The 26094-nt window shown below is 33.3% G+C and overlaps 1 long non-coding RNA gene across 2 annotated transcripts; it reads right to left on the minus strand.

The window, feature by feature from the left end:
• On the minus strand, positions 1-26094 carry LOC118752500. 2 transcript variants are annotated; one of them, XR_004994697.1, is made up of 3 exons: positions 25696-26094; positions 25515-25561; positions 1-467 (listed from the first exon to the last, which is right to left on the minus strand). It is a non-coding gene; the product is annotated as an uncharacterized LOC118752500 (long non-coding RNA). The 2 variants fall into 2 exon arrangements; XR_004994696.1 differs by having other exon boundaries at positions 25515-26094.

Raw genomic sequence — 26094 nt, forward strand, 5'->3', positions numbered from 1 at the left:
TTTTGAAGATTGCATCGGTTTTTTATTTGCTTGGCATTAAAAGGCAACTACGTTTACTTTATAACTATTAGTTAATGTTTCCTTGTTTGCTTTTTTTGTTTAGAGAATGTGCCGACTGGTTGCACTTAAATTACTTCGTTCCAAAAAGATTCTATTGCATTTCAGTATATATTTTGATTTTCTAGTTATCGTGCAGAAATCAGCTGAGCATGGTGTTTCAGCCCACTTTTGATTTATCACAGTTGCAATATTATTGTTAAAAAATTATCTCAGTTCTGGCTGTCGTATGCGCACGCTGGCTCAGCTGTTGGTGTTCATTCATCATTCTCAGCTTCTTCTAGTTCATTATTCTCCTTACCAGCTACGCTGAGCTTTCGCTATTCGCGAGTTTCTCTTTCCCGTAGATGAATGTCGTAGGCGATTGACAGTACGCGAATGAAATGATGAAGGATGTATTCAACTGGTACCTTTAATCCATGTTATAGTAGTGTGCATAGTCATTATTCGTCGAAGTATGTATGTATGTATGTACATTTGTGAAGCGATATTGTTGAATTATTTACAAACAGCGCATCGATTTATGGATGTACAATTTTGTACATACATATGTACACACACAGAGAAAGAATTGCACATGAAGTAGTATGTGTTTATCGAAATGCAGAGTGAATTCGTTAAAATAACGGTTATGTTTTGAATATGATGTGATTATGTACGAGTATGATTTGTTGGTGTTGGTAGTTATGGTAATGGTGGTGGTAGTGGCATTGGTGTCATATGGAATTAAAAAAGAAAAAAAAGTAATAAATAATAAGCTGTACAAATAGACTGGGTTCTTTATTTACATAAGTACTTAAATTTAAAATGTATTTGGTTGGACGAGACTGCTTCAGGAAATCTGAATAAGTTTTAGATGGTTTCTCTGTCAATAGGCAATCTTATTTATTTGTATTTTTATTGCAATAATACTAAATATACATACATACACTCCTGCCAATAACTATAGCACTTTTGGTGTGGGCAATTTAAAAGGCCATTACTCCAAATTGTTCTTTCAAATGTTGTCTAAGCATACGAAAATATCAACAAATTTGGTTCCCTATGTTTTGAGGACCGTTGTGAAATCAATGGAAGGATGGAAGGTTTTGTTGGACAAATAACTAAAGCGTATGCTCAGAATTTATAATTAGTTTGTTATTTCCACAATATCAAGTAGAACACCTACATACATATATATACTATATATTTAATAGATTGAATAGTTTTTTGCATTTATTTTTTGGTTTTTCTTGATTTTACTGAAAAAGTATTCAGAACATTTAATTCAAATCTTAAGATTTTAGAAAGCTACATGCAAGGAAAAATTTGAGTTGCTTAAGTTTTCAGGATAATTAAAATTTTTAAACTTAAAAATTCTAGTGTCCACTGTCGCCCCTCGACCGTCAATGGCAAGCTTTTGGTGGTTTTAAAAAAAAAAAATCGTTATTGTTATTTTTAGTTTTTGTTTTTGTTTTAGTGGTTAGCAATGATCGCTACCATTCCGCAGGACATGGGCTCGAGCAGGTCCGACAAATAACAAAAAAAAAGGGAAATGGCGGTCGCGCCTCGACCGGCAATGGCAAACCTCCGATTATAAACTATTACACTGGATCACTTGTTGTTAATTTTAAAATTTTTCCTCTGTTAAAGTTTTAATTTTTTGAATTTTTTTCATAAAATATAGAATGAGTAATTATTATAATATAATTATAATTATTGTAATAATCATTAGTTATAATTAATTTCTCAGAAACTATCAGGCCTATCGAAAAGTGTTGTATATACGGTTTATGGAGAATTTCGTTAGCTTGTATTTTGCCGTGTTTCCTATTAAGATTGTGCATTTGCTTCGTAAGATATAAGTGGAGCTACCTTTTTCCACAGAACTTTTATCCACAGAAATAACTTAACTCGATTTTCGAAATCAGCGAACAATTTCATATAGGAGTTAGATAGTGGCATCCAGTCTGCATGAACTATATTTTTGTAAAAAAAAAATAACAAAAAATTTATAGCTTGCAAATCATTATGAATATTAAAAAAAGTGTACGCAGATATAAGTGAGCGAGTGTACATATTTTCTGTTACAGCCATGGGTAGGTTTGCTACCCTTGTTATATATTCAACAATTTTTATTGAGCTTGAGGCCGTTTTTAATGAAAACCTTATTGTGGAAAAGCAACAATAATTTGAAAAAATTGTAGAAGTGAAAACTATTTCGGAAATCAACACATTTCCTCATCAGACTTCTTTCAGTAGGATTCGAACCGACGATCCCACTGACTCAGCCAGTTGCCTACGCACTGTGCTAAGTTCGCCTTGTAAATTATCGTTGCTTTTTTCCCACTTTTTCATTTGTTAAGCCAACACAAAACAAATAACTTAAGGACGAGCACACCTAAAAGTTAAACATTCTAAAAATAGAATTATTAATAAAAACCAACAAAACCAACAACCACATGATGAAGTGTAAATTGCAGCGGAATGGCTGCGCTTGATTGTGTTGGCTTAACAAATGAATAAATAATATAAAAAAAAACTTTTTAATATACAACGCTTTTATAAATGGACTAAAAAGTAGAAAATAATATTTCTCAGTCCCATAGAATTTTTGTTGATAACTTTTGATTTTGAAATTTTAGCAAAAGTCATTATAAACAATCTATGAAATTGAAAATGAAAAACGTGGAGCGCATGCAATACAAAGCATTCGATTTAATTGACAATAGTCAAACTACATAACGTAGACCTAAAATTTCTACAGCGAAAGTAGAACTTTGAAATCGATTTTAAGCGGTCGTTATTCATATACCCACATACATGCATACATATATTACTTTTCATATCAATTCAAGTGTATTACATGCGCCCCACGCTTTTCATTTTCAATTTCATAGATTGTTTATAATGACTTTTGCTAAAATTTCAAAATCAAAAGTTATCAAAACAAATTCTATGGGACTGAGAAATATTATTTTCTACTTTTTAGTCCATTTATAATTGCGTTGTATATTAAAAAGTTTTTTTTTATATTATTTATTTTCTACTTTTTAGTCCTGTCTGAATAAAATTTTGCAATAGATATTAAAATAATTCAACGATATTAATAGAAAGGTGCACACACATGCATTTACATATGTATGTACATACAAAAGAGCACCAATTAATTTTATTTAAAGAAATGGCGTGTCGTCTATTTCCGCTGTAGCAAACGTAGTACATAGGGCGACATCTAGATGTCATCTACCTCGCCCCATTCACTACAGATGTCGCCCTATGCACTATGCTTTTTTATAGGAACTTTTCGAAGCAAAGGTTTTAGGTGTCGGACACACAACATTGAAAGTTTCTGGATCCACAACATTGAAAGTTTCTGGACACACAACATTGCATGTTGATAAAAGCGTTGTAAAAAGTGGGAAAAAAGCAGCGATAATTCACAAGGCGAACTTAGCACAGTGCGTAGGCAACTGGCTGAGTCAGTGGGTTCGTCGGTTCGAAACCTACTGAAAGAAGTCTGATGAGGAAATGTGGTGATTTCCGAAATAGCTATCACTTCTACCATTTTTTCAAATTATTGTTGGTTTACCACAATAAGTTTTTCATTAAAAACGGCCTCAAGCTCAATAAAAATTGTTGAATATAATTGTTATAAGGCCATAATATAACAAAAACAAATACCCTTGTTATATTTAATAAAACTCTACCGAAAAGTTTTGATTTTGATGAATCGAAAATAATGATGTACTGATTTTTCAAAATAAAAACCTGGCAACCCTATTCGTACGTGATATGGGGCATGTTATGATGAAAAATAAGCTGAAACTTATGTATATGGTCGAAAATTATATTTATATATTTCATAATACCCTGGCATTGGAATGCAAGCTCTGTGGATTTTAACCGGAATGAATACATTTGGAGAATTCTCACTAGAAGCGTTTGTGAAGGGAAACAAAAAAAAAAACATAAAAGCATTTTTATATAAAAACTCCAAAAGTGTTATAGTTATTTGTCAACCAAAACCACAGTAAAAATTATCCATCCATTGTTTTTACAGCAGTACTTAGGTGGTATTTGATGTATGCTTAGTCTACATGTGAGAGAACAATTTGTTACGGAATAGGCAAAGCATATACTAGGCCAAATCAAAAGTGCTATAGTTATTGGAAGGAGTGTTGGCTATAGGCATTTTTGGCGGGGACCAAAACTAATCGTTATATACTTCCTGGTATGAAGATATTTTATAATCACTCTGAATCCTGTATGATATAAAACACGAAATCTGAAAACAGCGATTATGGTTCAAGATCCCAGGGCCGCCGGAACTATCTTATTTTCGAAGTAACGAAGTTTAAGGAATAAGTATTGCTTTAAGTGGCATTTAGGAATGTATACGCATCTGCTTGAATGGGTGCGCTGCCTTTTTACAGGTGTCCAGATTGGGCGATTTAGCGCCAATTTGGCGTTTTTTTTTTATATTTGCGCGTACAAAATTAGGAAATCGCCTTTGGCGATTTTTTCCCTTCAATTCAATTTTTTGCACGCTATCATGTAAATGCGTCAAAACACGTGATAAGTAGGTTATGGAGTTAGAGCTTCAATTTTGATGTGGCAACACTTTTTATTGTTATCGATTATTGTTAACATTTGGCAATCTTAAACCACCATTTGTGACAAGTACCACTGAATGGGAAATTTGCAATTTCATTTGTGGAAATAGCTGATCTCGCCGTATTATAGCTTTTATTTTATTTTTAGCGCCGAGCCCTTAAAAGCGTATTGTGCGATTAATCAATTAATATGAGTTATAATAAATTTATTAATTGCGCAGTCCTATTGGGAAATATGTTAATACAAATATTTTTTAGAAGTATGAATATTTTTAAAGAAAATTGTTTGTACATCACTATCATATAAGTGATTTGTGTTATTTATTATTACCGTGAAGGCATTATATTCCTTTCTGCTTTTAAAAACTATGTTATAACAAGATCTCATTTTCAAAATAAAAGATTTTTTAAGCCGATTTCATGAGTTTTATAAAAAAAAATTGGCGATTTTTGGCGATTTTTTCAGAAATGGCTCTTTTATTTTTAAACAATCTGGGCACCCTGGGTATCAAGTAGAAAAGGTACGTAAAAACGTTAGTTACTTTTGTTAAAGTCGAAGCCCTGGTTTTTATAAATGTTACGAGCCAAACCCGATCATAGGACAAGCTAGTTTTGCTAGAATAAACTAGGTCTACCTACATCCGTTCAGTGTTGCCAGTTTATAAATTTATCTCCCTAGATTTAGGACTATTCTGGGCCATTAGAGATACAATTAGGGATAAATATCTTTTAGGGATTTTCTTAGAGATTTTTTTTCAAATATTTTTTTTTTTTTCTAAGAGGAATCTAAGAAAAAATGGAGAATATCGAACAGTATTATATTAAATGTTCATATGTATGTAATGAATACATTTATTATAAATTTAATGTGGTAATACAGCTATTCAAAATCATTCCGAGATAAGGAGTTCATCATCCATCAACATAGCGTAGTCTAATGAAGCATTCTCTTTTTATTAATGTTAGTAGATTTTTTTTAATCTTTTAACACTTACTTTTAGTTTACATATTTGCGTACAATTCAATTATCCGTACAATTCAATTGTTATTTTTAATTGCTTCATAGAACAATCCGAATCCCGGGAGTCCCGAGCCGATTTTGGAGTCTCTAAATCCCGGGATCAAGCCCTCGGGATCCCGGGATATAATTTAATTTACTACCAAATTAAAATAAAAAGACATTCAGACACTGTAATGGCATAAAATAATTATAAAGTACAAGCCTACAAATAATCAAATAATATATTACAATTCTAACACTACTATTATTCTATGTTATAATATATTTCTATGTTATAATATATATATCATATATATGAGGCATTCTCTTTCATATCGGACACCAAATTTGGTATCAGAATTTCGATTGGCTTCACATTTTTCCTTTTTTCTTCGGATATATGATCTGTCAAATTTTGGATTTTTTCGTGATTCTGACTAAATAATCATTTACTTCTTCAAATTGTTATATCTCGGGTTTTGTTCTTCGCAGAGACTTCATTGTTGACTCTCACAAAATAAACCACCTTCCCACAAAAAAAAATATTTTAAAAATACTTCTTGAAAAACTCCTACTTTTTTGGAACATGTTTTTTATAGAGAATTAAACAAGGATTACAATGGTCTAATTTTATATCCCAAATTTAGAGGTCTTTACTATGCAAATCAACTTAAAAAAGTTCAACTGTTAATAGCTAAGTTAACTTTAGGACAATCATAACCATCATATAGAAAGCTCGTTTCTTTATCTTCAAAACGACGTTAAGATGAAGTCTCTACGATGAGTAGAGCCCGAGATATACGATTTGAAGAAGTAAATAAATGGTCAAAATCACGAAAAAATTCCAACTTTGACAGATCATATCTCCGAAGAAAAAAAAAAAAAAAAATAATACGTGTCAGCTTATTTCATGTAAAGAACCCATAAAAAACTTTGAAGCGAATCGGAGACATGACATACTTTTTTTTAACGAAATCCGTCCGAATTGTATATACAGGGTGTCCCAGAAATAACCTGCCAAACTTAAGGAGAAGGTAGGTGGGGGGATGAGCTCCCTGATAAACAAAAATTTTTCAGGTAAAAGTGTCACCGTTTTTGAAATATTTAATTTTTTTTTGAATTTAAAAAAAATCGTGCCTTTTCATGCATTTTCTTTAACTGCATCTACAAACAAGCCTATACTTAGTAAATTTTTTATGTAAAATACTTCCAGATAGTTGCTTCTCCATATTCGAATGCAATATAGTAAAAATATATTAAGGAACCATTATAAAATGAGGACTATTTTGGGATTTTTAACTTTTTGATATTTTTTTCCCCAACTTTGATTATCTCTGGTGAAAAAAAATGTACTGAGCTATAACTTTACATTACATAAAACAATTTCTCATTTAATAAATATTTCAGAAATGCGTCACTCTTACTATTTCGAATAGAAGAAAAAGTTATAGCCGCTTTTGTGGGTGAAGGACTGAGACACGCTAGAATGTATTTAATAGATTTAAATTTAAGTTGGTCTTGTTACCGACCAATGACATGCTAAATAGTACAAAGGTACATTATTACTTGCTCCTGACATTATTTTGTGTTACTTACCGGGATTCGGACTAGAGTCAATAACAAGGGCTATATCTATCAATATTTTTTATAAAGGGTGGGTTCACGTGAAATAGAATATACATTAGTTGTTTGAAGAAAAATTTATTCATTTATTGACCATTGGCGACCTTCTACTCTAATACAAGCTCGGTACATTTTAAGAAAATACGCTTTTAGAGATCCTAAACTCAATTGGGCTATCTCAGCAGCATCTCCCTTTATTTGTTCCCGAAAATGCTCTTCGTTTTGAATTATTTTTGAATAAATTTTGTCCTTAAGACAGCCCCAGTAGAAAAAATCGAATGGATTCGGGTCTGGCGATCGAGCGAGCCACGTGATTGGCCCGTATTGTCCAATCCATCGGCGAGGATAAGTTTCGTCTAAATGAGCTCTTACTTCACGCCCGTAGTGAGCAGGGCATCCGTCATTTTGCTGCCATAGTCTTCGCCGCAGGTTTAAGGGTACATCTTCTAAAAGAGTTGGAAGCCGTTCCTGAAGGAACTTTAAATAACTGTGGGAGTTGAGCGTTGGCGGCAGTTCCACAGGTCCCAATATCTGACAATTAATCATACCGCACCATAAATTTATTTTGTGCTGGTACTGCGAACGATCTTATCTCATTTCGTGAGGATTGTCTATATGCCAACTATGAAGGTTATGTAAATTAAAATAACCATCACGTTTACATGATGATTCATCGCTCCAAATTATTTTATTAAAAAAGTTGTGGTCTGAATCATGCATTCGCAACATTTCACGGCAAAATCTAACCTTCGACAGGTAATCTCTTTCTTGTAGAGTCTGAACACGTTGAATGTGGTAGGGATAGTATTTTAAAGCTTTGTGAACTGTAGTTTTTGTTATTCCAGTCCGTCTTTCCATCATTTTCACTGAAGTCGATGGACCTAGTTCCACTTCCTCTAACACAACTTTAACATCTACCGTTGCAGGACGTCCTGTCTCGCCGCCACGCCTTCCAAGTATGCGACCTTAAAAAAGTTAAAAATGATAGTTAAAAGAAGAATGGCTTCAAACAAGAAAGGTGTAAAAATTACTTACCTTCAGAAATTTCTCTATGGGTGCGGGGGAATACTTCACGACCCGGATGCCGACGATTTGGGTATCGCTCTGCATAGAGTCTTTGAGCAGCTCTGGCATTACAGCAAGCTTCACCGTAAATTAGGTGAATATCCGCATATTCATGCGACGTATACTGCGTGTTCTCTGTCATAGTATTAATAACACAATGTTCGAAGGGTCCAATTTCACAAAATCCACTTTCATTATTTTCGGTAAGTAACACAAACACAAACAATGTCAGGAGCAAGTAATAATGTACCTTTGTACTATTTAGCATGTCATTGGTCGGTAACAAGACCAACTTAAATTTAAATCTATTAAATACATTCTAGCGTGTCTCAGTCCTTTACCCACAAAAGCGGCTATATTTTTTTGTTTTCGATTCGAAATAGTAAGAGTGGCACCTTTCTGAAATCTTTATTAAATGAGCAATTTTTTTATGCAATGTAAAGTTATAGCTCAGTACATCTTTTTTCACCAGAGATAGTCAAAGTTCACCAGATATATCAAAAAGTTAAAAATCGCAATATGGTCCTAATTTTATAATGGTTCCTTAATGTATTTTAACTACATTGCATTTGAGTATGGAGAAGCAACTATCTGAAAGTATTTTACATAAAAAAATTTACTAAGTATAGACTTGTTTGTAGATGCAGTTAAAGAAAATACATGAAAAGGCACGATTTTTCCTTAATTCAAAAAAATTTAAATATTTCAAAAACGGTGACACTTTTACCTGAAAAATGTTTGCTTATCAGGGAGCTCACCACCCCACCTGCCGTCTCCTCAAGTTTGGCAGGTTACTTCTGGGACACCCTGTATACATGAATATATATGCATTTGTTGTGGCATACTAATATTACCACACATATATTTGTATGTATAAATACTATTGGGCAATTCACAAGGTGTTGTAAAGTTATATTTTCCTAACAAAAGTTGTGTTAAAACACGACGGTTGTGAACACCTGTTACGATTATTTATTATATCTCAGCACTTAACCTCACATAACACCGAATAAACATAGGTTGCAGAGTTGTATCGTCATGTGTTATTTTTCTTCACAAAACAATAACAACATTTTTACAACTGTCATGAAATATCATGACTTCACGACAAACACGACAAATACGACACCTTGTGAATTGCCCATATATGCAGGTGTAAAGATGATCTCTTATTTTTAACTTTTTGTAAAAATGACTGGGACTGCAATATGAATGAATTTCAATTCCATAGTTTTTAGTTTATTCAGTTTGTAATTAGCTCTTTAAACTGATATAAAATAAAGATATTTATATTTTTGGTACACTTGTAGGCTGGTGTGATCTATTATTTAATGGTGCAAATAAAACACTTATTCCACCTTCGTTGCCCAACGTTTCGCTGAAATTTCCAGCATCATCAGGGGCGACTATGTTTATTAAATCCAACAAAGAAATACAAGGAGAAAACAAAATATGTTAAAATGAATAATACAAGTTGGCATACATGTGTTTGCAAAAACAAAAACAACAATTATGGACTAATGCAAAGAACATATACTCACAATAATATTAAACATTTGCTTTAAACTCAATATTAATACATATACACATAATCAGTACCACTCTCTATGGTAGTCTTGTCATTACTAAATTGTTTATTTTGATATGCATAACATGTAGGCGGCCGCGATGTTGTCCGTATCTTCTTTTTTTGTTGATCGTATTCTCCCTTTTTTCTAATATTCTTAAGCTTTCCAAAGTGTATCTCGTCGTCCCTTTACACAAAAACAACAACAATATTGTTCTAAACTGGTACTCGAAACCAACGTCGTCTGGACGCCTGATCAATTATCTCTCCTCCCAACCAAGAAAATATAAAATCAGCACCGCGAAAAATCTTATACACGAAATACTGACGATAAGCGACCAAAAATTTCACGAAGCCAACATAGAGAAAATACACAGCATTTTGAAAAGCAACAATTATCCCAACCACCTGATACGCGAACTAATAAAAAAAGAAACAATGCGAATAGGAAATCAGCAAAATAAAACGCCAACCACAGCAGCAGCAAATACACCAAAGAAGTACTACAGCGTCACTTACATCCCCAAGCTAAGCGAAAACTTTGATCACAGCACATTAAAGGAACAAAATATAACTCTCGCCTACAAAACAAATAACACGTTAGCTATAATCTACACAAGAACAAAAAGCCCATTAGACATACAGCAACAAAACAACGTTGTTTATGAAATAAAATGTAAGGGCAAAGAGAACGAAAACTGTGGTAAAGTGTACATAGGGACAACAAAACGCGCATTAGGTGTTCGCATAGCCGAACATCAAACAGATATAAGGAAACAAAAACACAGCACAGCCCTATCACAGCACATATTAAACAGCGGCCACACAGCTGATTTCACTAACACTAGGATTATTGACAAGGAAAAGGGGGAAATGACGAGATACATTTTGGAAAGCTTAAGAATATTAGAAAAAAGGGAGAATACGATCAACAAAAAAGAAGATACGGACAACATCGCGGCCGCCTACATGTTATGCATATCAAAATAAACAATTTAGTAATGACGAGACTACCATAGAGAGTGGTACTGATTATGTGTATATGTATTAATATTAAGTTTAAAGCAAATGTTTAATATTATTGTGAGTATATGTTCTTTGCATTAGTCCATAATTGTTGTCTTTGTTTTTACAAACACATGTATGCCAACTTGTATTATTCATTTTAACATCTTTTGTTTTTTCCTTGTATTTCTTTGTTGGATTTAATAAACATAGTCGCCCCTGATGATGCTGGAAATTTCAGCGAAACGTTGGGCAACGAAGGTGGAATAAGTGTTTTATTTGCACCATTAAATAATAGATCACACCAGCCTACAAGTGTACCAAAAATATATTCTACAAACTGATCGCTACAAAAACCAATAAAGATATTTATATTTCCTTGCTCAAAAACACAAATTTATTTTTATTTCTAGTATTCGCACTAAAGAAAGACTACGAAACTAGTTTCTTAGCATATTTTAATTAATGGTAATAATATCCCGAAATATTCCGGGATCCCGGGATTACCAATTTAAGATCCCGAAAACCCGAGATTCACAAAATCGTCCGGGATTGGATGCCTTACTGGCAACCTTCGACATCCACAAACTAAATATATTTAGGGGTTTTTTAAGGAGATATGAAATTACTTGAGGGTAAAGTTATATGGACCATCTGGCAACACTGCAACCGATACATCCGAAACAATACTGTGGACTGCGTAGGTGGATTTGGACTGATGAGGTTTATTTTTTTTAAGCGCCGCCGAAAGCCGCCTATGCGGAAAGGTATTCTGCGTAAAAATACTGTGGTCGCATGACCTAGTTTAGCCTAGGCAAAACTAGTTTGTCCTAAGATCGGGTTGGGCCGGGAATATATACAAATGTATTTATTAAAGAATGTTGCTATGATGAATATCCTATATTGCCAAACACTTTGTGTTGGCATCGGAGTTCGAAATAATTCACCAGCGGGTAACAAACATGGTTCGTTTGTTTTTAGTGTCAAATACGAACAGGAAACTATGTTACTCATACGCCATGTATCCACGTGTTTGATCAACCTGTCCGAGCAAGCCTACATACATATAATACTACTTATTACCTAAATTTCGTCACTTCAAAATAATATAAGATCTTACGCCATTATTGTTGAAGGAAAACAACAAATCCTATTGTTTTAAAGGTTATTTTAGTATTTTTATTATAAATATCATAACCCTCACGGACCCATCTTTAAATGCACTATATAAAAACTAAGTTAGTCTGATTTGCTCAAGCAACTCGAAATGAATGTATATATGTATGAAAATAAAGTATATGATACATATTTACATACATATGTATATAAAATCGGCAAAATTAATAAGTAAAACAAAAAAAGCATTCTGTGTGGTACATTATATACAAATACATATCCATACATGTATGTACATATATGTATGTATATTAGGATGCCCATAAAAAATGTTTTTTTTTGGAAATTTCAAGACCCAACCCCCTAATTTTATTCGATTTTATGAGAAATATTATTGCCTATTTTTATAGATTTTTTAAAGGTCACTTAGAGGTCGCGGCCTGTCGATTTAGGTCAGAAAATAGGATTTTGTAGATTTATGAGTTTTTGAATGACTATTTTTGTTTCGATTTCAAAGAACGAATATGATCTGTGAAGAGGATATATGAGCTATTCTTTTTTCAGTCGGACGGATTTCGTGAAAAAAAGTATGTCATGTGGGTTCTATACATGAAATAAGCTAACACGTGTTCGAGGAATTTTTTCTTCTTTTTTTCTTCGGAGATATGATCTGTCAAAGTTTACATTTTTTCGTGATTCTGACTAATCATGTACTTCTTCAAATCATTATATCTCGGGTTCTGCTGATCGTGACGCCATTTTGAAGCTAAGAAACGGGCCTAACATTTCTATATATAAGATGGTCAAGATTGTCCCAAAGCTAACTTAGCTATTAACAGTTGAACTTTTTGAAGTTGATTCGCATAGTGAAGACCAGTAAATTAGGGATTTAAAATTATACCATCGTAACCTTTGTTTAATTCTCTATAAAAAAACGTGGTTCAAAAAAATAGGGGTTTTCCATGAACTATATTTAAAATATTTTTCTTTATGACGAGATGGTTTATTTTGTGAGAATCAGCAATTATTTGTATTTTTTCGAAAACTTATGTTAAGATATATTTCGTAAGGTATTAAACATCGGGTTTTTGCAAAAAGTAAAATTTTATTGCAGATTCCGATAGAATACCTATCCAGATATAATATTTGTATGGCAAGATTTTTCTTTAAGGCGACAAACCCGTAGAAATGGGCGTGGAAATTGCAGGATTAAAATTTTAGGACTAAAGTAATAATTTAGTCCTGCAATTTCCACGCCCATTTCTAGGGGTTTGTCGCCTTAAAGAAAAATCTTGCCATACAAATATTATATCTGGATAGGTATTCTATCGGAATCTGCAATAAAATTTAGATTCTTGCAAAAACTCGATGTGTAACACCTTACTAAATATATCTCAAAATAAGTTTTGGAATACAAACTACAAAAAATTGTTGATTCTCACAAAATAAACCATCTTGTCATAAAGAAAAATTATTTAAAAATAGTTCTTGAAAACCCCCAATCTTTTTGAACCACGTTTTTTATAGAGAACTAAACAAGGATTACGACGGTATAATTTAAAATCCCTAATTTAGTGGTCTTCGCTATGCAAATCAACTTCGAAAAGTTCAATGTTAATAGCTAAGTTAGCTTTAGAATAATCTTTACCTTCTTATATATAGAAATTAAAGAAGAAGATGAAGTCTCTACGATGGGCAGAACCACGAAAAAATACAAACTTTGACAGATCATATCTCCGAAGAAAAAAAAGAAGAAAAAAATTCCTCGCACACGTGGTAGCTTATTTCATGTATAGAACCCATAAAAAAAATTTGAAGCCAATCGAAAGTGTGACACCAAATTTGATGTCCGATATGAAAAAGAATGTCTCATATACATAGGCTTTTAAAGATTTATATAATAATCTATTGCCGGACTAGGCTTGTTGGGATTTTTTATCGGGTAAATTTAAATAAGACCCATACTTCTGTTAATTTTTTAAATTTCGACGACCATCGATAATTTCTATAATTTCAAAATATGGAGTACTATCTAAAATTAAATCTATTTTAAAATAAACTGATAGCTCATTTATTACAAGTAGTTTTTGAGATACGAATATATCATGTAAGTGGGCGGTGCCACCCCCATTTTCCTAAAATTTCTTGAAAAACCACTTTTTTGCTAAAGAGCGATTGTATATATAAATTTTGAATAAATACTGATGAACTCCTTAGCCACACTGCTCCAAAAATCTGAAATTCCGGTACATACACACATACAAACTCAAGGCCGTATTTAAGAAAAGTCGCCTAAATTCGACAATTTTTATGCGCTTGCAATAAATGAGGTATCAGTAGATTTAATTTTAGATAGTCCTCTATATTTTGAAATTGTAGAAATTATCGATGTTAAAAATTTTAAAAATTAAGAGAAATACGGGTATTTTTTTAATTTACCCGATAAAAGATCCCAACAAGCCTAGTCTGACAATAGATTATTATATACCATTTTAAAGGCCCGTATATCCTCTTCTCAGATAATTTTCGTTCTTTGAAATCGAATCAAAAGTAGCCATTCAAAAACTCATAAATCTACAAAATCCTATTTACCTAAATCGACAGATCGCGACCTCTAAATGACCTTTATAAAATCTATAAAAATAGGCAATAATATTTCTCATAAAAACGAATAAAATTAGGGGGTAGGGTCTGAAATTTCCAAAAGAAGCATTTTCGATGGGCACCCTAATGTTTATACATATATGTAAGTGTTTTCCTGCAACACAAATATTTACTAACTACTTCGAACCGAAAAAGCTTGAATGGCAACTAGATTTACTTAGATGTGTCCAGTAATCAAGAATATTATTTCGTAAAAATATCCAATAAAATTGGCCCTTACATTATTTTGAACCTAAGAAAACTCTTCCTGCACTTTTAAGACGTTGTCAGTAAAGTACAGTATATTTTGCTTTGCTGCCTTTATGCTTAAGTGCACATTTAAGATACCTACCACAAAAAGCGCATCTGAGACATTATTTTTAACATTTATATACATTGGCGATAGCTGCCTTAAAAATTGTGCAACTAGTATGAATTATCAAAGAAAGTATTACGTTTAACTGCACTGGCCCTGCAATTACCTAATTTTACAAGCTTTTATTTATTTTACTCATATCGCAGAACAACGGAAATGGCTATCAATTTGTCTAGTTATATAGATAATAAGATACCATTCGAAAAAAAATTCGCTTGCAGTAATTTCTACGTGGTAAGTGCTTCTCCATTATTTGGTTTCATAGGGATTCGGATACCTTCCTCATTGAAGTAGTAAAAAAAAAATTCGCTTAAGTGCCTTTTTCGGTTAGGTGCACAAGTTTTTCGTGCAAAGAGGGATGTGCAGCTAAGCAAAATATACTGTAGTTGTTATAGTGTTTCTATGTATATGTTTGAACGAAAAAAGTTCTGATGAAGTATTTTAGCTGTGAATCTAATTTAAGTAGTAAGCATATATGCGCATAAACAATTTATTATTAATTTACTATACATATTTGGGGGGTTCACAAGGCATCGTAAAGGTCGTAATGGCTTTAAGTTGTAAAAGTTAAAAATATTTTTAATGCTTTTCGCCTACGCCAAAAGGTTTTTAAAACTGATGTTAAATATTTATTATTTATTTGTATTTTACGCTGCAAATTCCCCAAACCAATTTCAGCGTAATTTAACGTTTGTAGTATGTGTTGTTGTGTTCTGCATTATTTTGTGCTTGTGCGCGATGTTATGTAGAATCTGTGTTTCAAATTATCAACATACATATTCGATAACACACTCGCATTATCATATCGTCTGTATGTATGGATGTACTCGTGTCCAAAGCTAATTCATTAGACTATGTTCAAACAGGCCAATTAGCTGAGGCAATTAAGCTTTAAATTGCGGCATTGAGTTTGGTGTTCACACACACGTCAGCTGCGCAATTAGCGATACGAAATCAGCTGCTGGATTACATAAAGTGATGGAAAAGTTGGTACAATCGTACCTTTATTTAGTTTGAAAGTACATTCGGCACAAACCCTCAATTTTATGTAAATTTGGATGGTAGCCAAATAACTTCTCAGGAAATCAGTTATTATTTTTATTGACAACGGCAACTGGTCTAAAAGTTTCCCTCCTTTGTGAAGGGGCATACAAATGATACAGAAGGGTGGTCAAAGGAACGCAACTGTAGTTGATTTCGCCAGATAGATGAAAATATTTCTCTTTAAAACGTCAGATCGACGAACTGGGAGGAAAGTGATTCACCTTTTCTCCAATATAGTTTTGTTTCGCGCTGCTCGAAGAGATTCTTTTCATAGCCAAAATTTCTTTAATGTGAGTGCAGAAGTTGATATGGTATCGATGGGAATTGTTATCCTCCTATTCAATGTTAATAGCAAAGTTAGCGTTAGGATAATCTTTACCTTCTTATATATAGAAATGTTAAGCCCGTTTCTTAGCTTTAAACTGAAGTCAAGATGAAGTCTCTACGATGGGCAGAACCCGAGATATAACGATTTGAAGGAGTACATGATTAGTCAGAATCACGAAAAAATACAACCTTTGACAGATCATATCTCCGAAGAAAAAAAGAAGAAAAAAATTCCTCGAACACGTGGTAGCTTATTTCATGTATAAAACCCATAAAAAAATTTTGAAGCCAATCGAAAGTGTGACACCAAATTTGATGTCCGATATGAAAAAGAATGTCTCATATACATAGGCTTTTAAAGATTTATATAATAATCTATTACCGGACTAGGCTTGTTGGGATTTTTTATCGGGTAAATTTAAAAAAGACCCATACTTCTGTTAATTTTTTAAATTTCGACGATCATCGATAATTTCTATAATTTCAAAATATGGAGTACTATATAAAATTAAATCTATTTTAAAATAAACTGATAGCTCATTTATTGCAATCGCATAAAAATTATCGAATTTAGGCGACTTTTCTTAAAAACGGTCTTGAATTTATATGTGTGTATCAGGGTTGTTGCGAATATTCGCATTCGCATTCGCAACCGCGGAGCTTCCGCATTAATTTAAACATTCGCATTCGCTTTCGCATTCGCAATAATCAATGCGGATCTTTTGCGAATGCGAATATTGAAGGGACCGAAAGTAATAGTTATTTTCTTTACGAGTTAAACTTAGCCAAATATTTTTTATTCCCAACTAAAAGTCCTTTCCGGACAATAAACAAACCGCTTATCCAAATTAAACAAGTTTGGTATCAAATGCAAGAGGACTTAAATAGCTTTAAAACTGAAATGTCTAAACAAGCAAAGTCACCTATTGAAAAATATTTCAATAAAAAATTATAATTAATTACCATAGAACAAACCTTGGGCCAGGTATATGAATTTCTTTAGTATTAAATTATATACAAAAATATATAAGTAGAGGTGGTAACCTTCGTTCGTTATTTCTGTTTAAAAGCTATTTCAGTCCTCTCACATGATACCAAATTTGTTTAATTTTGATAAGCTGTTTGTTTATATCCAGAAAAAAACTTTCGGAATAAAAAATATTAGGCCAAGTTTAACTGGTAAAAAAATAACTGTTTCGGTCCCTGGAATATTACGCAAGTGCAATGATAAAACGTATATCTGGTCAGTAACAGAAGAAAGGATCAAAAATGAATTACAAAAAATAAAATCGAAAAACGCTGTTGACGTTACTGGTTCTCCACATTCAGAAACAACCAAAAGAATGAGAATGCAGAGTTCTTTGGAAAACAACGGTGTTTAATCAACGATCTTGCCATGATACTAGATTGTGAAGATGAAAGTCAGGAGGATACATACGACATTTGCAGACCGATGCAATTCCCAAAAAAGAATTATTGCACCGCAATAAAAAAAACAAAAATATAACTGAAAGTCCTCTCGACTGGTGCAGCGTCAATCGAAAAGAATTTACAATTTTGTCAAGTTTCAAGTTTTTCGCAGCGAGCGAGTAGTTATTTAGTGGTGCAGGTTTGATTTAAAAACTTTTTATTGAATACAATGTTCCAATTTTTAAATTCAAGTACTAAAAAAAAATTATTAAAAATTACTAACCTTTCCATTTTTTATTTAACTAAATCACCTAATTTACTCACCTAAATAATTTCTTAACAAGTAAAAAAGTCTAAGTTCGGTCGGAGCCGAACATTAAACACCCGTCGCAAGTATTAAATATAGTTTTTTCACCTTTCTGAAAACCACCGCTACATGGTAAGCAGTGGTGGTCTTACGTCTATTTCAAACATCTTCGATAGAACGTTCAGTTAGACATAATGAGATAAACTTATATAGATATATGTGGGCGGCATCACGCCCATTTTCTAGAATTCCATAATGTTAATTCTTTTCAAGGGATTGTTGTTAGTATCAATTTTGGGTAAAATTAGCGTTATAAAATGGTGGTCGTAATTTTAGTCAGATTTTAATAACTTTCAAAGTTTTTGGTTTGGTACACATTGATCGAACGGTTACAGAGATACACATATGTGGTTTTAAGTAGGCGGGGTCACGCCCATTTTCCAACACTTTATTATAAGCCTACTTTTTGCTAAAGAATTATTGCAAACATCAATTTTGAATAAATTAGCTGCAGTATTGATTACTGATTTATCGAAGCTTTCATATTTCTCTAAATTACCGTTATGTGAGATGTGGGCGTGGTTATTATCCGATTTTTTAAATTTTCAGCCGTTTGGTATGTTTTGTGAAGGCCAACAACTGTGCCAAGTTTGGGAGAAATTGGTGGAGCGATTCCCAAGATATACACATGTAATCATAAATGGGCGTGCCTACGCCCATTTCCAAAAATTTTTAATAGTCTCAATTTTAATTTTATTTCAAAATAAGTACACATACCAAGTTTCTTTAAGATATCTCAATTTGTACTCGAGTTATCGTGTGCACATACGGTTACTCTTTTCATTCTGATCATTTATGTATACATTTGTCTATATCTATCTCGATTCGTTTTGCCTGTTACAAACAGCCGTTATTTGAAAAAAGTTATAATACCCTTGCGTACAAGTGCGCTCGGGTATAAAAATACTTGACATCCGCATTCGCATTCGCATCCGCGGATGTTAGCGTTTGAACATCCGCATCCGCATTCGCATCCGCGGATGTCTAAAATTCCACATTCGCAACATCCCTGGTGTGTATGTATTGGAATTTCAGATTTTTTCAGCAGTGTGGCTGAGGAATTTATAAATATTTATTCAAAATTGATATATACAATCGGTTTTTAGCAAAAAAGTGGTTTTTCAAGAAATCTTAGGAAAATGGGGGTGGCATCGCCCACTTATATGATATATGCGTATCTCAAAACCTACTCGACCGATCATGACCAACACATTGCGCTTAGGCTTCTTAAGCGCCATGTCGAAAATTTTTGAAATCGGACAAAAACCCCGGGCTCGACCAACTCAAAAAACTCAAAACTAGCTATATTTTAGGAGGAGTAGATTTTGTCCGATTTCAAAACTATTCAAGACAATACTTAAAGAGGACAAACACAATGTGGATACCAAATTTGGTCGAGATCGGTCAAGTAGTTTTTGAGATACGAATATATCATGTAAGTGGGCGGTGCCACCCCCATTTTCCTAAAATTTCTTGAAAAACCACTTTTCTGCTAAAGTGCGATTGTATATACATATAAATTTTGAATAAATACTGATGAACTCCTTAGCCACACTGCTCCAAAAATCTGAAATTCCGGTACATACACACATACAAACTCAAGGCCGTATTTAAGAAAAGTCCCCTAAACTCGACAATTTTTATGCGCTTGCAATAAATGAGGTATCAGTACACTCTAAAAAGTGCATGTAAAACTACTACTGAAAAGTGTTTATTTTTCAACCAGAATCTGTTCAAGTATACGCACAAGATGTTCAAGATTTGAGTTTGAACATGAGTTGTTTAAAATATACACATGAAATGTTTAAAATTACAAACATTTTGAAAGTAAAAATATATTTTTTACAAATAATAAATATTAAGTGCCAGGGGCGCACGCAGGAATATATTTTTGGGGGGAAAGGGTTTATACTTCTAAATATATATCATCAGCAAATACTGAAAATTCGCTCTTTAAAATACATTTATGAAAGTTTTATTTACAGTATGAAATAAATAAATAAACTTTTTAAAGTATCATCATATCACCGTTGGGATATTATTATTATTATCAATTGCATTTTATTTACATACAATTTACAAAGAACTCAGACATTTTTAACCGGCATAAAAAAAGGGGAGGTTATCAATTCTTCGGAGTATTTTTACTTCTTTTATTTATTCCACCGCATAACTTTGCACCGCGTGAACCGATTCCAATAATTATTTTTTTTTTACCGGAAAGATGGTACCTTAAGGGTCGTCTCGTAATTTGGTTTAGACCAGATTATTAAATCATGAAAAAATTAACGGTTAAAGATGTACTCAACTTTCAAAAGTAATACAAAGTTTTACAAAAGAATTTTAATATAAATAAATTAAATAATTTCACGAAATTTTTACACTTTTTTATTAATTTTCGTCGATTTCTGGTTTCTCATTTTTTAATAATTCGAATAACGAAAATTTAACTGAACTTGTATTTTTATCATGTAGCTCATTTTGGTGGAACGAATTCGAAGTTAGCAAATTAAATCTTCGAATGCATATTAAGTATATATCAGTGGTAAACTTTTTTAGGCTGTAAAGTGTAAAAAGCATCAGTAAGTGAGTATGCATTGCATATTTTTAGGACAATGTTTTCATTCGCAGTTAAACTTTAAAGAGCTCTCAAGAAAAAAAGAAGAATTCTTACAAAATGACGCACAATAAATGGAAAGGAAAATTTTTTCTTTCAAAATTTCTTATATCATCATAAATTTAGCTCCAAAACCCACCCCTTGTATGCGCTACGTGACAAATTTTATATGTAAAAGTAAACACACACAGAAACTGGTTACCTCTCTTTATATGCGTAAATTCAAACAATAAATGTTTAAAACTCAAAAAACAAATTTGAAATTTGTTCTACGCCACACATATGATAAGTAAAAGTAAGCAAGCAGTGTTTAAATTTGCATTCATTAAGAGAGGAAACTGGTTACCTATCTTAATATGCGCAAATTTAAACAAAAATTTTTTAGAGTGTAGATTTAATTTTAGATAGTCCTCTATATTTAATAATACGGGTATTTTTTAATTTACCCGATAAAAAATCCCAACAAGTCTAGTCTGACAATAGATTATTATATACCATTTTAAAGGCCCATATATCCTCTTCTCAGATAATTTTCGATCTTTGAAATCGAATCAAAAGTAGCCATTCAAAAACTAATAAATCTACAAAATCCTATTTACCTAAACCGACAGATCGCGACCTCTAAATGACCTTTATAAAATCTATAAAAATAGGCAATAATAATTCTCATAAAAACGAATAAAATTAGGGGGTAGGGTCTGAAACTTCCAAAAGAAGCATTTTCGATTGGCACCCTAATGTTTATACATATATGTAAGTGTTATCCTGCAACACAAATATTTACTAACTACTTCGAACTGAAAAAGCTTGAATGGCAACTAGATTTACTTAGATGTGTCCAGTAATCAAGAATATTATTTCGTAAAAATATCCAATAAAATTGGCCGTACATTATTTTGAACCTAAGAAAACTCTTCCTGCACTTTTAAGACGTTGTCAGTAAAGTAGTTTTTATAGTGTTTCTATGTATATTTTTGAACGAAAAAAGTTCTGATGAAGTATTTTAGCTGTGAATCTAATTTAAGTAGTAAGCATATATGCGCATAAACAATTTATTATTAATTTACTATACATATTTGGGGGGTTCACAAGGCATCGTAAAGGTCGTAATGGCTTTAAGTTGTAAAAGTTAAAAATATTTTTAGTGCTTTTCGCCTACGCCAAAATGTTTTTAAAACTGATGTTAAATATTTATTATTTATTTGTATTTTACGCTGCAAATTCCCCAAACCAATTTCAGCGTAATTTAACGGTGACTCCCTTTCATGTGACTTCTTTAATCTGATGTTGGAGAAGATAATAAGAGCTGCAGAACTGAACCGCTCAGGAACAATTTACTACAAGAGCGTGCAATTGCTGGCTTATGCCGATGACATCGACATCATCGGTAACAAAATCCGCGAAGTCTGTTCTGCCTTTTCCAAGTTGGATAGGGAAGCAAAGCGCATGGGTCTGGTGGTAAACGAGGACAAGACGAAGTATCTCCTGTCATCAAACAAACAGTCAGCACATTCGCGCCTTGGCACCCACGTCACTGTTGACAGTTACAATTTCGAGATAGTAGAGAATTTCGTTTACTTGGGAACCAGCATTAACACCGATAATAATGTCAGCATTGAAATCCAACGTAGAATCACTCTTGCCAACAAGTGCTACTTTGGACTGAGTAGGCAATTCAGGAGTAAAGTCTTCTCTCGACGTACGAACACCACGCTCTATAAGTCACTCATCATGCCCGTGCTGGTATATGGCGCAGAAGCATGGACAATGACAACATCCGATGAGGCGGCTCTTGGGGTGTTTGAGAGAAAGATTTTGCGGAAGATTTACGGTCCTTTACGCGTTGGCGACGGCGAGTACCGCAGACGATGGAACGATGAGCTGTATGAGCTTTACAACGATATGGACATAGTGCAGCGAATTAAAATACAGCGGCTCCGCTGGCTTGGTCATGTCGTTCGAATGGACACCGACGCTCCAGCTCTGAAAGTATTCAACTCGGAACCCGCTGGTGGTAGCAGAGGAAGAGGGAGGCCCCCACTGCGATGGAAAGATCAGGTGGAGAAGGACTTGGCTTCACTTGGCGTTTCCTATTGGCGTCAGTTGGCACAGAGGACAAACGACTGGCGTGCTTTGCTGAACTCGGCCAAAATCGCTTAGGCGGTTACAGCGCCAAAAAAGAAGAGAAGAAGAAGAAGTATGTGTTGTTGTGTACTGCATTATTTTGTGCTTGTGCGCGATGTTATGTAGAATCTGTGTTTCAAATTATCAACATACGTGTTCGATAACACAGTCGCATTATCATATCGTCTGTATGTATGGATGTACTCGTGTACAAAGCTAATTCATTAGACTATGTTCAAACAGGTCAATTAGCTGAGGCAATTAAGCTTTAAATTGCGGCATTGAGTTTGGTGTTCACGCACACGTCAGCTGCGCAATTAGCGATACGAAATCAGCTGCTGGATTACATAAAGTGATGGAAAAGTTGGTACAATCGTACCTTTATTTAGTTTGAAAGCACATTCGGCACAAACACTCAATTTTATGTAAATTTGGATGGTAGCCAAATAACTTCTCAGGAAATCAGTTATTATTTTTATTGACAACGGCAACTGGTCTAAAAGTTTCCCTCCTTTGTGAAGGGGCATACAAATGATACAGAAGCGTGGTCAAAGGAACGCAACTGTAGTTGATTTCGCCAGATAGATGAAAATATTTCTTTTTAAAACGTCAGATCGACGAACTGGGAGGAAAGTTATTCACCTTTTCTCCAATATAGTTTTGTTTCGCGCTGCTCGAAGAGATTCTTTTCATAGCCCAAATTTCTTTAATGAGAGTGCAGAAGTTGATATGGTATCGATGGGAATTGTTATCCTCCTATTTTCTTTATACAGAAATACATATTTACTTTTTAGGTACATCTATCTAATTTAAGGTAAAGTTTTCCGTAAATTAGGTACAATTTTATAATTCAATTTTCCATCCCTGATGGAATATCAGCTGTAAAAAAGGACCAAAAACAAACAGCTGATTGATGTTTGTTCAATAAACATATGATTGTACCAACTTTTCCATCACTTTAGGTAATCCAGTAGCTGTTTTCGTATCGCTAATTGCGCAGCTAACGTGTGTGTGAACACCAAACTCAATGCCGCAATTTAAAGCTTAATTGCCTCAGCTAATTGGCCAGTTTGAACATAGTCAAATTTAAACATACTATAAACAGGGTTGCATAGAGAATCTGACACAAATTAATTGCCAATTAATTATTAATTGTATGATAATTTGGGTAACATTTGAGGCTTAAATTTGTGAAAAGGTTCTTAATTGCCAATTTGGTGCCTGTTTGAACATAGTCTTAAGCTGATAGCGGCAGAACAAAAGCAAACAATATACAAACATATTATATGCACAATGACAATCAGAACAGCGTCGCCGAAAGCTTTCGCTGAAGATAATTTACCCAAAAATAATACATAGTCATTCCAGCAAAAAAAAATAAATATTTTTCATTGGACATTTTTAATAATAAGAAATACACATACAATTTTCATTTGTTTAGACATTTCGAGCCCTAACCGCCAAAATAACATCATCTAGATGCTCTAGGAATATTTCTGCATCAAATAGAAAACTTTGAAAAAATAATGTCGCTTACGTTATTTTGGCGGTTAGGGCTCGATATGTTACCTAACCAACATTTTTTTCGAAACTGCGTTTTTCACAGATTTTGGTAGGATATGTATTTTAAAATACGCCTTCAATAAAAATTTTAAAGTCTTATTACCAAAAACAACGGAGTTGCATGCCACTTTTCAAAAAGGCCTACCTGTTTTTGTAACATTTTTTATAATGCTTTTTGCTTCTCCTGTAAAATTAAACATTTGTACAACCATACGAAATTCATTACCTTTTTCTACCAAGAAAAGATTAACAACTACGGTTAAACGAAAAGATGCATCGCAATGTAAGCGAGCGGATAATGAGTAGTTTTGAAGCCACAAGCAAAACAAAAATTTTAGAGCTAACTTAAGTATGTCTTCTTTTCACATTATCACAGATGCTGTAGCAGAATAGATGCGTGTTTGACTACCAACTGGTTGGTCACAGGTCAAACCCTGTGGCACGGACGTTTTGTAAAAGGACATGTGACACATTGCTTTCGAATGACAACGAAATTCTTGCATTTTTTCGTGCAGAGGTTATAGGGGTCATCCTTTACTTTTTGCATTCCCAAACATTACCTTTTCCGACTGGGAAGTTTTCTTCAATGTTGTCTTGTTTTGGCTTTAACGAAAATACAGTTATGTTAAATGTGTATGCATATTTTAAAATATTTTCCAATGTAAACTTTTATGTTTCATTCCGATTAATGTACGTAAATAAGTATACGTTCAAGAGGGCGTATGCCACTCGTTGAAAGTTAGCGAATAAGTGTTTTTGAATTGCCAAATATATGATATTGGCAGAACAAAAGTACATAAATATTTGACGACCCGAGCGGACGTATTTGGTTTTATTCCGTCATCCTACACATCAAAAAAATTTACAACTTCAAGACATTACGACATTTCGTGAGTTCCCTAATTGTATACCCATAGATAATAAATTCTTTTCGATTTCATTCTACTAAGTAGCTTTGAAAATTGTTGCCTTACGCTAGTTATATTCAAATGAGAGATTCAAGTTTCATACTTACCAGCTTAGATTTGTACTTCCTTTGTATGAGATGCCGTGTTTTGGGATCTGAAATGAAATATGAATTACTTTCTGCTGAGGTTTAATATTTGCAAGTTATAATAATGTGTGGGTGGTAGCACGCCCATTTCCTAAAATCCTATAACAGCCTTATTTTTTTATTAAGAGATTGTTATAAGCACCTATTAACTCGGCGTAAATTGGCGTCCTCAGTTATATTGAAATATCAGAGTCTTCGTATTTCCAAAGTTTACCGTTTTATGGGAAGCGGGTGTAATTTTAGTCCAATTTCAAAAATCTTCAACATGTTGCTCTTCCGTACCAAGGTAACTAAATCCTCCGAGTTTGGTAGAAATTGATACATTTGTTACCGGGATACACGTTTTTGGTCTAATTTTCTGCTAAGAGGTTATTGCAAGCGTCGATTTTGAGTGAATTAGCCTCAGAAGTTATTGATTCTTACCATTATATGAGAGGTGGGCGTGGTTATTCAAAGCAATGAGATACAGCCTTTGGGGGGGTTGAAATAACACAAACGGCAATAACGCAAAATTTGCTTTATTTCACTTTTAAATGGGAAA

Source organism: Rhagoletis pomonella, unplaced genomic scaffold (genome assembly GCF_013731165.1).
Source record: "Rhagoletis pomonella isolate Grant_MI unplaced genomic scaffold, Rhpom_1.0 Rhpom_scaffold_01563, whole genome shotgun sequence".
Classification (NCBI taxonomy): domain Eukaryota; kingdom Metazoa; phylum Arthropoda; class Insecta; order Diptera; family Tephritidae; genus Rhagoletis; species Rhagoletis pomonella.